Here is a 14502-nt window from a genome sequence, read left to right on the forward strand (position 1 = left end):
CTTCGTTCGCAAAGACCACCACTGGAAGATCTGGAATTCTCTCCGTTGAAGACCGAGGCCAACTCGTCAGCAGAGAAAACACCGTCACAAGCTACATCTACACCAAAATCGTCACCACACAGTTCACCACCAGAAAGTCCTAGAAGTCAACCAGAAGTTCCAATGGCCGACGATAGGACTATTGCTGCTCAAGCCTTCGATGGCATAACCGGAAACCCATCATGCATCGTAGTTCCCCAGATCGACAACCCCAATTCGTGGCAAATTCCGTCATACGTCATGAACAACATCGTTCAAACTAATCAGTTTCATGGGCGTGATGACGAAGATGCACCCGCATACATTAACCGACTTTACCGCGTTTTAAGAACTTTTAATTTACTAGGTGCTAATGAAGATGCTATTTTCTTACATCTTTTTCCTTTTTCACTTGCAGGTAAAGCGGCTCTCTGGCTCAACACTCAGCCGCCTGGCACGTTCACCACTTATGAAGCACTACGTTCTGCATTTATCAAGAGATACTTCCCACCGGCTAAAGCGGCTATTCTTCGTGATCAGATTCACTCGTTTCACATGGAGCCAGATGAAAAATATTTCCATGCTTGGGAGCGTTTTCAGAATTTGCTTGCCCGTTGTTCACAAAATGGTCTTACACCATGGGCTCTCGTGGAAAAATTTTACAACAGGCTGACATATGAAACCCAAGTTCATATTGACACTGCTGTTGGAGGTAACTTAATGGCAAGGAAAAATGTCACCGAATGTATCGAGATGTTTGAAAGCTTCGCTTAATCGGACTTCGCCAAAGGGCCACAACGCGGGAATTCCACTCCCATTAGCAGTAAATCCTCATCTTCCCGAGGTGTACACCAGGTTAATCTGGATACTACTGTGGTTGCTGCTTTGGAATCATTAACCCGAGAGGTGAAGGAAGTTAAGACTAAGGTGAACAAGTGTGAGTTTTGTAGAGGTGGTCATGGCACGTTGGAGTGCCCCGTGATGAATCAATAGGTCGATTTTGTTGGTGGTCAGAGTAGTTTTCCCAACAATTACAACAACAACAATCAGAATTGGAACACCTACAATAACCCGAATCAGAACAACTCAAATTGGCGCCCCGCGGGCGCACCATCCGGCTATCAAAATTCTTACAATCAAGGACAAGTTCAGTACAATAATAATAATAATAATAATAACAATGGTACTAATATTCAAAATAATGTGCAGGATTCAAATGGAGGAATGAGACGTCTAGAAGAGATGATGAAGCAAATCTTGGAGAGAGATCAAATTACACAGAAAAAGTTTGCCGAACACGATTTACTCTTCAAGAATCAAAAATCTTCTTTGCTTGAACTTCAAAGGTTCGTTGGTGATATTGCTCGACGTCTCGACGAAAGGCCCCAAAGACAGTTTTCGGGTTCTAATCAGACAAATTTGGCCGCTCAACTGAAAGCAATTACTACTCGTAGCGGAAGGGTTTTGGGTCCCGAGGTTGTTAAAGGAAGGGTTGGAGTTGAATAAGAGGAAGTGGTGGATGAAGAGATTGAGATGGAGACTTCGGTTAAGTCACAAGTTAAAACACCAATTATCGAGCCACAAGTTGAGAAAAAGTCGGTTGAATTTAGGCCACCACCTGAAATTAATATTGCCCATGTTCCTTATCCCGCTCGTCTCAAGAATCAAAAGTACACACTGGAATACGGGCATTTCTGGATATGTTCCGAAAGTTAATGATTAATCTTCCGTTTGTTGAAGCCCTCAAACATATGCCAAAATATACGAAATTTTAGAAAGATTTACTCAAGAGAAAAGATCGATTAGGCGAGGTTTCGTCTATTCCACTTAGTGGGGATTGTTCGGCGGTAGTGTTGAACCGGGTCCGGAAAAGTTATCGGATCCGGGTGTGTTTACAATCCCATGTACGTTCGGAAGTGATATGATGAGTCATGCGTTGGCGGATTTGGGTGCAAGTATTAATCTTATGTCATATTCATTGTTTGAGAAGTTGGTGTTAGGTGAGCTTACACCGACTCGTATGTCGTTGTCGTTGGCGGATCATTCGGTTAAGTATCCGCGAGGTATTATTGACAATTTGTTAGTTAAAGTTGACAAGTTTGTATTTCCGGTTGATTTTGTGGTACTTGACATGGATGCCGACGAGAAAGTTCCCATTATTCTTGGTCGGCCGTTTTTGAGAACGACTAAGGCTCTTATTGATGTGTATGAGGGGAGGATCACACTTCGGGTTGGTGATGAGAATGTTACTTATGATATTGCAAAGTCGATGAAGCACCCGGGTGATAATGATGATTTTAGTGGTCCATGCCATTCGGTGTATTTTCTTAATTCTTTTATTCCGGGTTTGGATACGGTCTTGATTATATTTGTAGAGCCGATTTAGTTGGGATGGATGTGGATGAAGAGTTGATGGAAATTATGGAGGATGGTGAGGAAGAATTGGTAAATGAAGTTTCTTGCTTGGCGGAGATTATGGAGGTTAGTGAGATTATTTGTGGAAAAGAGGTGGAAAAACCCGCTCCGTTGATATTAAAGGTTCTTCCGTCACATTTAGAGTATGCGTGTCTTGAAGAGGGTTCGGATTTGCCAGTTATTATTTCTTCTAAGTTGAGTGAGGAAGAGAATTCAAAGTTGATAGAGGTGTTGAAGATGAATAAAGGGGCGATTGCATGGAGACTTTTGGATATTCAAGGTATTAGCCCCGCTTATTACCCACCGGATTTTGATGGAAGATGAGTATAAACCGATGGTTCAACCCCAAAGGCGTTTAAATCCCAATATGAAAGAGGTTGTCAAGAAAGAGGTACTTAAGTTGTTGGATGCCGAAGTGATTTATCCGATTTTGGACTCTCCATAGGTAAGTCCGACTCAAGTTGTTCCAAAGAAAGGGGGATGACGGTTGTCTACGGTTACCGGTTGGCGGGTTTGTATTGACTACCGGAGGTTGAATGACGCTACTCGAAAAGACCACTTCTTGTTGCCGTTTATTAATCAAATGTTGGAGCGTCTCGCAAGTAAGCAATTTTATTATTTTCTTGATGGTTTTTCAGGTTATTTTCAGATTCCAATCGCACCGGAAGACCAATAGAAGACGACTTTTACGTGTCCGTATGGTACTTAAGCGTATCGTCGCATGCCGTTTGGGTTATGTAATGCTTTGGCCACCTTTCAGCGTTGTATGGTGGCAATTTTTTAGGATATGATAGAGACGTCCATGGAGGTTTTTAAGGATGATTTTTCGGTGTGCGGTAATTCTTTCGATCATTGTTTGGGTAATCTTGAGAGAATGTTTAAAAGGTGCATCGAAACGAAGTTAATGTTGAATTGGGAAATGTGTCACTTTATGGTGACGTAAGGGATAGTATTGGGTCATAAAATTTCAAGAGATGGTATAGAGGTGGATCGGGCGAAGATTGACATAATTAGTAGGCTTCCTCCACCAACAATTGTCAAAGCTATAAGAAGTTTTCTTGGTCATGCGGGCTTCTACCGGTGGTTTATTAAATACTTTTCCAAAATTAACCGGGCCCAATGACCCGATTATTAGAGAAAGATGTCCCTTTTGTGTTCGATGAAGAGTGTTGAAGGCGTTCAAGTTTATGAAATATCAACTCATAAGTGCTCCTATTCACGTGTCACCAGATTGGAATTTACCTTTTTAGTTCATGTGTGATGCGAGCGATTATGCGGTTGGAGCGGTTTTGGGGCAGAGGCGTGAGAAACATTTTCACCCTATTTATTATGCAAGCAAGACGTTGAATGATGCCCAAGAGAACTACACCACCACCGAAAAGGAACTTTTAGCCGTTGTGTTTGCATTTGACAAGTTTCGGTCTTATCTTGGGCTTTCAAAAACCACCGTTTTTACCGATCATGCAGCTTTGTGTTTTCTCTTTCACAGGAAAGACGCGAAGCCCCGTCTCATACGGTGGATTCTTTTACTTTCCGAGTTTGATATAGAGATTAAAGACAAGAAAGGCGCAGAGAATGTTGCGGTGGATTATCTTTCCCGGTTAGAGGATCCGAAAAGAGAAGAGATTCGTGAGGAGGAGATGGGCGATAGATTCCCGCATGAGTCGATTGATTTTGTTAAGGCCGAAAAGCAAGGTTTGCCATGGTTCACCGATTTTGCTAATTATCTATCTACGGGCCTTGTGTTGAAAGGGATGACTACACAACAAAAGAAGAAGTTTTTCCGAGACGTTACTCGGTATGTTTGGGACGATCATTTTATTTTCAAGATTGGTGGTGACCGGATTCTTAGAAGATGTGTGTCGAAAGAAGAAGGGTTGAATATTCAAAAGCATGTTCATGACGGTTTAACGGGAGGTCATCATGGAGCGCATGCCAAGGCCCAGAAGGTATTTGATAGTGGTTTTTATTGGCCGTCGGTTGTAAAAGATGCGGTGGAATTTGTTAAGACGTGTGATGCTTGTCAACGCACCAAAAATATTTCATCGAAAAATGAGATGCCTCAAAACCCCATACAGACTCTTGAAATTTTTGATGTTTGGGACATCGATTTTATGGAAACATTTCCCGTTTCCGGTGGTCACAAGTATATTTTAGTGGCGATAGATTACGTTTCCAAGTGGGTTGAAGCCCAAGAATTGGCCACAAATGATGCTAGAGTTGTTGTGAAGTTTTTAAAGTTGTTGTTTACTCGTTTCGGAACTCCACAGGCGATTATTAGTGATCGAGGTACTCATTTTTGTAATTCTGTCATGGAGAAAGCATTAGCTCGTTATGGATTTACTCATCGCACGTCTACCGCTTACCATCCTCAAACGAATGGTCAAGTCGAGAATGCTAATAGAGGGGTGAAGATAATTTTCGAGAAGACGGTGGGAATAAGTCGGAAAGATTGGTCGGAGAAATTGGATGACGCGCTATGGACATTCAGAACCGCGTACAAGACACCGTTGGGTACTACACCGTTTATGCTAGTTTACGGTAAGCATGTCATCTTCCCGTTGAGTTAGAGCACCGGGCGTTTTAGGCGTTGAAGACGGTAAATATGGATCTTACTGAGGCCGCAAGGAAAAGGTATTTTCAAATTCATGAGTTAGAGGAACTCCGTGATGCGGCGTAGTCTCGATCGTTAGATATCTTGGAAAAGACGAAAGTGTTGTACGATCGACGTTTAAAGGGAGGTAAAGACTTCAGGAAAGGTGATAAATTATTGTTATTTAATTCTCGTTTGAAGTTATTTGCAGGTAAGTTGAGATCCAAGTGGACGGGACCGTATTTGGTGAAGGAAGTATTCCCGTATGGAGCGGTAGAGTTAGAGAATCCAGACAATGGAACTTCGTGGAAAATAAATGGCCATCGTCTAAAGCATTATCTTGGAGGCCGGAGGATTCAATCGAGGTGGAGGAAACTCCCCTCGATCCATCGAACTAAATCATCGAAACGGGTTGTTGAGTGAAAACTCAAGTGTAGAGTTTGTATAATTTCTTTATTTTATTTTCGTTTCTTTAGGCCACTAACTTTAGTTTTTGTAGTTTCGTTTCGTCGTCAAGTCAATGCAAGGAATCATCACCATCATAACGAGAGGTTTAACGAGGATTCAAAGGATGTCAGGTAAGTTTTGCATGGAAAAATAACATAAAATGGGCATAACAAAGAGTTGGTAATTTTCTAAAATTTTTTCTAAGGCAAAAAGGCTTCCAAAACGTCAAAACTTTCTGCCAAAAGTGCCTGTCGCGCCGCGTGACGGGGTTTCACTTCCCCCTCCGCGCGACACGGAGCAAAAATGACAGCCAGAGGGCGCCGCGCGGCCAGGCCCTCAGCCCTGGTCGCGTGGCGCCTAGGGGTTATAACAGAATTTTTTTTAGCCATCACCACCTTATATCAAATCTTTATCACTTTTTCAAAAATCCTCTTTCACTCTTGAACCCTAGACCCGCGATTTTTCTTCATCTCCCTCACCAATTCCATCAATTTTTCACCATTCTTTTTCAAATGAAACCTCACAATCACCCTAATATCAACCTAATATCATAACCCACCATCAATTTTAACCAAATCTTCACTAATTCTCTCACTTGCACACACCTAAGTTCTTACTTTTTTGCAAATTTTATCCAGGTTTTACACTACTCCAAGGTATAATTTCTTGTAATTTTTGTAATCTTTGTGTATTCTAATGTTAGTTTTAGTTTTAGTTTTAGTAACTTTATTGTCAGGTTTTGCTCAAGTAGGTTGTATAAGTTAGTTTTTGGGTGCGGTTTGGTATGGTTTGGTAGTTTATTTGAGTTGTTGGGTGCGGTTGGTTGGGTTGGAATATGTTAGAACTTTATTTTTCACGGTTACGGTTGGGTCGGTTTGGGATTATACCAAGTGTATTAAGTGTTAGGATGTAGTTTGGGATGTTGGACTTTGATGTTTTTTGTGGTTAAAACGAGACGGAAAACATTTTTTATGCAATATATATTTTACCAAAGTGTGGTTTTCCGCTCGTTTTCGACTCAATTTTTCGGGTTGTTGGCACTTGGGTTTAATTGGGACAACTAAAGTGTCGGGAGGAGGTGATGTTTGTTAAGTCGGTATGAATGTTTTCGGGTTTATAAACTGGTAAAGTCTTAAAAATGTTGGTTTTCCGTTAGCTTTTTAGTAGAAATATAAACCGCTCGCACGTACTCAATTTTCATTTAAATGAGTCAGTTTGAATTATTTTGTAACCCTGATTTCCAAAGTTAATTTATTTTCAGTTTTTAGTAAAAAAAAAATTAAAATCCAAAAATTTTAAAAAAATATTTTGTTTTATTCTTTTTAGTTTATTTACTTACTCTCATGTTTTGTTTGCTTGTTTAATTGTGCTTAGGATGTCAAAAGAGGCGTGAAAACGCAAAAGAGGCCCGACTCCGCTCTCGCAAGGCGAGCCGGACCCGGTTATTTTTATGGAGCCGAGTACTCGTGTGATTGAATACCAAGACGGCCTGATTGTGGCAAATAGAAGAGCTCCAAACCTTATTGATAGTTCATTGCTTAAGTTTCAGGAGAATTCACAAGAATATGGTCGATTGTGTAAGCTCATCAATTCAAATCTTCTCACTTTTATAACTATTAATTGGGGTTTATTGAATGCGATTGGTCAAAGAAGGCGTATTGAGGAGTTATTGGCCCTGAAGTTTATGGCTATGCTATGTCTTAACGAACCGCAATATCACGAATTGACATTGGAATTTTTCCGCACGTTTCAATATAAAGATGGTAATTTTGTTCAATAGGATGCGGTGTCGTTTGCATTGGGAAGAAAATTGTATGATATGACGACGTCGGAGTTTGCGGTAATGAGCGGGTTTTATATGGAGGATGAGGTGAAAGAGCCGGGTTTTCTGACGAGTATTCGAGGTGCGTTCACAAGTAAGCAAGAGGTGAGTTTTGGCCAGGAAGAATTGGCTGCATTTTGGAATAAGATTGCTATATGTTCGTTCTCGGGATCGATGGTGAGCTCGGATATTCGGGATCCGGTGCTTCGTTTTATTCATAGGATTTTGGTAAACACATTGATTGGCCGTGGTTCGGGGGATAACAAAGTAAATTGGTTGGATATCTTTTGCTTGTTGGTGATGGTAGAGAACGTCCCGGTTAATTATGCGAGTCTTTTGACATGTTCTTTCCATTAGACGAGACGTGGTGGAACCAAAAATAGGTCAAAGCTAGACATGGGCCCATACATCATAGTTATTGCTCGAAAATTGGGCGTTCTTGAGAAGTTTAAACCGAAATACATGAGATTTGACCCGGAAGAGAGTTTGTGGGAGTCAAGGATTTGAGAAAGGCGGGTATTTTGAAGATGAGTGACCCGTTAGCGTGGGAGGATGTTAAATTGGGTGTACAGGTTCACCCACCGCCGAACACCAAGGCTGCTGCGGCTATGAGAGCCGGTTTACCGACACCTCATCAGAGGCCGCTACACAGATCCGAGAGGCCGGGTGTTCAGTTCCCGGTCAGAGAGCCTCGCCTCGAGACTATTACTGCAGAGTCATTGTTTGACCGGATGGAGTCCGGTTTTGATCAGATTAGGGGTTATGTGACTGAGCAGCGCGATGAGTTGAGACAGATGATTCGAGAACAATAGCAGATGATAATGGAGAACCAGAAAAGGCAAGATGATCATATGAGGTATTTGATGACTGATTTGAGGATTGGTATTCCTGCTTCTCTCCGACAGCCGGATGTTGCGGGTCTGAGCGGGTCGAGTGCTCCAGGTGGTTCAGGGTATGGTTATAGACAGCTGATTTACGGGCCAGGTCATCCGGAATTTAATAATGCAGAGCCATTTCACTAGTTTGAGCAGGAGTCAGTGGAAGAGGAGGACGAGGATTGATCTTGAGTTGACGAGATGGCATGGGAGTTTATATCTTTTATGACGTTTTTGTTTTTGTTTTTTTATGATGTTTTTATTTTTATTTGGTCTGTACTGATATTATTTTAGACTATTTGGTTGGGTTGGCGGGTTGGAATTCGGTGGATGTGAAAACTTATAAGTAACCTTTATTTATAGATTTTGTTTTTTATGTTACTTAGGTTTGTCGAGAGGAGTGATCGTGTCCGTTCAGAAAGAGAGAATGAGTTACCTATTCATGTTGAGCGGTCGGTAAGGAGAGCACCCATGAAAATAATATTACCAGCTAAGTCTTTTCCTTTCCATTGTACTTTGTTTTTATGTTTTATGTTTTCTTTTTCTTTTTATGTTTTTATCTTTTTAGGTTTTTTGCCTTTTATTTTTATAATTTTTAGCTTTTTTTTTAATTTTTCGAGTCGTGTTTCTTGTGCCCGCATTTAGAACAATGCAAAATTTAAGTGTGGGGATGGGACACAAGTATTTCAACTAATTTTGGTTTTGTTTTCATTTTTGTACTTGAGTTTTTAATAGTTAAATTTAAAAAAATTTAAATTGATAAAAAATTTGAAAAAAAGAGTTGAAAAATGTTTTAAAAATGTCCCTTAAGTCGTGTTTTTTGCGTGAAAGTGGGAGATAATGATATTTATCGGAAATTGGTTTTTCAAACTACTAATAATATGAGATATATTAAAGAAAGCGCACTTAACTTGGGATGTGTCGGTAGGCTCAACCTTGAAAATGAAAGGGCAATTTGATAAAATGGGTCGGAAATCTCTTGTGGGTAAAGCGTTTTGTCCGTGGAAGATAAGTAATGAAAGGTCGGGCTATACTCAAGCCTCAATTCTTGGTATGAAAAGTGGAAATATATAAAGTTTGAAAAGTTTAAAAAATTTGAATACGTTATCATATGATGTTTGGGTAGGTTTCACGTTAGAGTATGCCGTGTAGCCTGTGATATAAATCTTAAACTGCTAGTTTTAGTGTTTTACACATCATTGGCGTATGGTTTTATAACCTTAAATCTTGTATTGATGGGATGCCCCGGGTCCGGAGACCATGGGTCTGTATGCAGTCTATTCATCTGGGTATTCACAATTCCAAATGGGGTTGTGAATATTTAAAATAAAGCTAAAAAAAGAGCAACCCCGCAGATTTCTGCCACGTAAGTCTTTAAACATGATCACAAAAAGTACAAAAGTACAAATTCATTACAGGCTTGATCATCCACACTGTTAGCCATGTGGGGTCCCCTTGCTCGCGTCTCATTACCATTAAGAAACGGACCACAAGGAACACGCTACATGTAAGACCTACGGATGAAATTTTGCATACTCACCTATGGTGATGGTTCGGTGTATTGCTTGATAACGGGGGTATGTCATGTTGTGGGGAACACTAGCTATTAATAAGTAATTGTACCTTAATCATATCTAATGGCTGCTTGGTAGACTTTGATGCTTAAGCTTAGGTGGATAAACAATACCCTTGATCGTCTTAACTATTCATGAAAAAAATGGAGCAACAAAAGTTCTAAATCAGCTAATTTTGAGGTTTAAGTCACGTTGGGGTGGTCTGGTCCGGTAAAAGCTGAAAATAAGCGGGTCTTAATTGTGTAAACCGGTAAAGATTAAGGCACGGATTTAAGTGGACAACAATATCAGTGATCGCGGTTTTTTGCGTTTTTCTGAGCTTTTAAAAATTGACCTATATGTTTGTAAGACTGTATTTTCCGATTCTGATCCAACTGCATCAAACTTTTTCAGGGACGAAAAAAGAATAAGTGTGGGTATATCTGATATAATGCTAAATATTTATGTTTCCCGTGTATAATATATTTAATATTTTAATAGTTTATGTTCGTTTTTAGTCGAGATTTGTATACTACTAACAATTTTATGTTTTGTAGGCATTGGAAGTTGATCGTGATAAAAAAAAGGGCGAAAAATGAGCAATAAAGAGCCGAAACGGAGATTCGGAACGTGTCAGGAAGGAACCAGATCAGAGAACCGGTCAGACCGGGCCGGTCTGACCGGCCCCTAAAGTGGGACACGCCGCGCCGCGCGGCCATGTACCCACATCCTGATCGCGCGGCGCCTAGGGATTGCTGGAGTATTTTTATTTCGTTTTTGCTTCATGTTGGGCCTTGTTTTGGGTATTTAAACATCTTTAACTTAAACCTGAACATACCCTGAAGCCACCAGACGAATTGGGAGTTCTTGTGAGCATATTTTCCAGTTTCGTGGTGATTTTGAAGGCAGAAGACAGCCGGTGAAGAGTTACACGTTCACGTTTGGAGATTACGTGTTTTATCGCCTTTAATATTTCGTTCTTTAGATTTATACCATGTTTTTAGTTTAATTTGTTTTGTTTGATTTATACTTTATGATGCTAGGCTAAATCCATAAAATGTTTTCAGTTTTAATTGTTTTGTTTGATTTATACTTTATGATGTTAGGCTAAACTCCATAAACTACCTAGGTCGTGATGAACCTTAGTTCAGTTTGATTTTGTTTGGATTTCTTTTTGTAATGGATTTTATGTTCTAAGTAATTGTTGAGTTTGATTTAATTGATGCGTTTGATTGCTTGGTTTTGTTTACTTGGATTTATTGTTTCACATTGCCCTTGTTGATTGTTTCATAGGAGAGGGTTTTGTTAGCTCATTTACTGTGTTCTTGACTAGTTTGTGATTAATATCGATTAAAATCATAGAAACAATAAAATCAATTAAACAGATAAAAGTGAGCTGCTAGCCTAGAAAGCTGTAAGGTGATAGGCTATTGATAGATCTTTGCTTGTCGGGATTGCTAGATTTTGTTCTTCGTAAGGAGTCCGTCTAGGCTTGATTGTCAGCTTAGTCTATTAAGTCAATTGAGTCTGCTTTGCTATATTTGATTTCCGCGCTGTAAGGTAGGTTTTCGTCATAAAGATACTTAGATATAAGTTATTAAATAACAGTAACGAAGTTTAATTCATAAAACTGGTGAGTCTTAAAACTTGTTAGAAATCCATAGGCGTCTTCTTGAAGTTCAAGGGTCCTGTTCGGGTTTTCTGCCAAGGGTCTATTTCATGATCCCAGTTCCATAACTTGAGTTTTCCATTTAATTAATAACCGTAACGTTGTGGATTCTAGCCTAGGTAGTTATCTTTATCATCTGAATCACTCTAAGTTTTCTTAATAGTTTATTAGTTTAAAGTAGTTAGGTTTAAGTTTAATTAATTAATTATTTTAAGGTAATGATTATGTTTTATTATTATTAAATAAACTGGGTTAGGTTTTATTATTTTAGTATTAGTTTAATTAATTAATTAAGTTAAGTAATCATTAGTAAGTTTTAATTATTAGTTAATTATTTATTTAGAGTTTTAATTAATTAGTATAAAATTCTCCCTCGAATATTGTTAATAAATAGTCGTGTCTTGAAGTTGAGTCTTGTTTGCTGATTTTGTAATTTAAAGAGTTTCGTGGGTTCGATATCCGGACTTACTTAGTTGTACTAGAATCGACCAGTTCACTTGCCGGTTAGTAGTTAAAGGTTCTAGAGTATTACTTAGTGTCGAGTTTTAGCGTATTTTTATTTGACTAATCTTAGCACATCAGCTCTCCTCCACCCCCCCCCCCCGGTTTCAAAAAGAACATATATTGAACGAGACCGTATCGAAGCCAACGACTGGTTGATGGCGGATTACTTCAACGACTCGCCGAGATACAAGAACCCGAAGACTTTTAGGCGTAGCTTTCGGGTGTCTAAAAATTTATTTATGTGCATCACCAATGATTTGGAGCGTGAGCTTGATTACTTTAAGCAAAAATCGGACGTTCGAGGGACGCTAGGATTCACGGCTATTCAGAAGGTTACGTCAGCCATACGCGTGCTCGCCTACGGAAACACGACCGACATCAACGACGAGTATTTAAAGATGGCCGATAAAACAACTCGGAACTATATGGACCACATTATCTAAAAGAGCCCAACTGGACGATCTACAACGTCTTTACGAGGCACATGCAAGGGTGCATGGTTTACTTGGCATGATCGGGAGTGTAGATTGTATGCATTGGGAATGAGCTAATTGTCCAACTGCATGGCGATGTCAATACACACGAGGTTACTAAAAGGGACCAAGGATCAGCCTTCAAGTGATTGCTTCATACAATCTTTTGATCTGGTCAGCATTCTTTGGTGTTCCCGGTTCCAACAATGATATAACTGTCTTAGAACAGTAGACTGTGTTGGAGAGCCACATATCTGGGACCGTTCCCATCGCTTCGTTTTCGGCTAACGATAACTTCTACCATCATGCGTACTATCTGGGTGATGGAATATATCCGGAGTATGCGATTATCGTGAAAACATTGAGACCCGTTGGATGAAAAAAGACAGTATTTTAAGAAAGTACCAGAGTCTGCAAGAAAGGATATAGAGAGGTGTTTTGGGGTTCTTCAACAACGATGACATTTTGTTAAAAATCCTTGTCGTCTATGATCTTTAGAAGGAATGTAAAGTGTTATGTATGCGTGTATCATAATGCATAAAATGATCGTCGAAGACGAAGGAATAGCAATATGTCAAACTTTCATACCAGACTCGGATCCAACACGAACTCCAGCAAGTACGGAGCAAAGACTTGAAAACGCGTATTTCGTGCGGTCAAGAGAAATACATAACGCACTTAAGGGGGATTTGGTCCAACATCTTTGGATGAATCAATGTTTGCCAGGTGAAAATGAAAACCAAAATGAGGGCAACGATGAATATGATGATGAAGACGACGAAGGCGACGACAAGGGTGAAAACGATGACGATGACGAGGGTGACGATGAAGACGAGTAGTTTTTGTTTTTATTTTAATGTAATATATATTTAATAAAATATTATTATTTTTTACTTTTAATAAAAAATAAAAAAAAAGTGTAAAAGGTCTGGGCGCCACGTGACGCATAATGCCCAGGGTTGGGGCATTATGACTACACTCTCTTTATGCAAAATTAGAAAAGCTGACCGGGCGCCACACTGCACAAAATGCTCACACGCATTGGCGAAGTTTAATCGAGGCGGGGGTCACACCCCCTGTTTTGTGCGCAGTATTGTAAATTTACCCGTTTTCGGCTGAAATTTTTTATACGTAGTGTAAGTTTAGCCTTTTTAAGCCGATAATTTGACCCCGCCCCCCCCCCCCCCCCCTCGTTTGTGAAAATTTTTACACATTTTGAGTTCGCCCTTCGGTGCCTCAGTCCAAGCTTCGCCACTGCTCACACGTAAGACATTATGACTAAACATGGTCTAAAAAACATTTTTTTATGTACAGATAACTATTAAAAAGATATATGATAATAAAAAGTGTTTGAGAAAAAGTTTATTTGTTGGAACATGACATATTTTATAACCAGTCAGTATATGAGACAAAGAACTAAAGAAGGTTAAAATTACCGTTCACTCATCTAGTTAAAGAATCATTTAATATTGTCAAGCATCAAATGTGTAATATTCTATTTTGCTAGGCTTAAAAATTTCTTGTTCCGTCAATTCTGATACAATTCTCTAATTTTGTCATATTTCAAAGGAATATTAGTTTTTATTAATTTTAACTATTGTCTTTTGGTCACTGTCGGCCCCAACTAACGAAGGGTTGTTGCCACTCCCAACTTTTAACGTATTTGTTCCTAACGGTTCGCGACTTACAGAATCCTAACACCGTTATTCGCAGGTCGCCGGAAAAACGTTTTTTGCCGTAAGCCTCGCATCTTTTCTAGAAAACTCAACATTTTCGTCACAAACATCTTGGTAACTTTGTATCAGACCTGTGAAAACTTTTTCTAGTAAAAGCCTCAATTATTGAGATCGTCGGAACCTTAGAACCATCGTTGGAATCGGTTGATGGTGCTCAAGTGGTGATGGTTGGTTGGCGGTGAGTCAATTGGTGGTGTTGGCGGTGTCAGGTGGTGTTTTCAAGCAAAAAATGTGACTTTTCCGGCCAAAAACGTTTTTCCGCCGACCTGTAACTAAAGGCATTAGGTTTCCGTTAGTCGCGGAGTGTTAGGAACAAATACGTTAAAAGTTGGGAATGTCAGCAGCCAATTCGTTAGTTGGGACCGACAGTGACCAAAAAACAATAGTTGAGATTAAT

Source organism: Bidens hawaiensis, unplaced genomic scaffold (assembly GCF_021521415.1).
Source record: "Bidens hawaiensis isolate Kalapana, Puna unplaced genomic scaffold, B.hawaiensis_p1.1 tig00008877_1, whole genome shotgun sequence".
Taxonomy (NCBI): Eukaryota; Viridiplantae; Streptophyta; class Magnoliopsida; order Asterales; family Asteraceae; genus Bidens; species Bidens hawaiensis.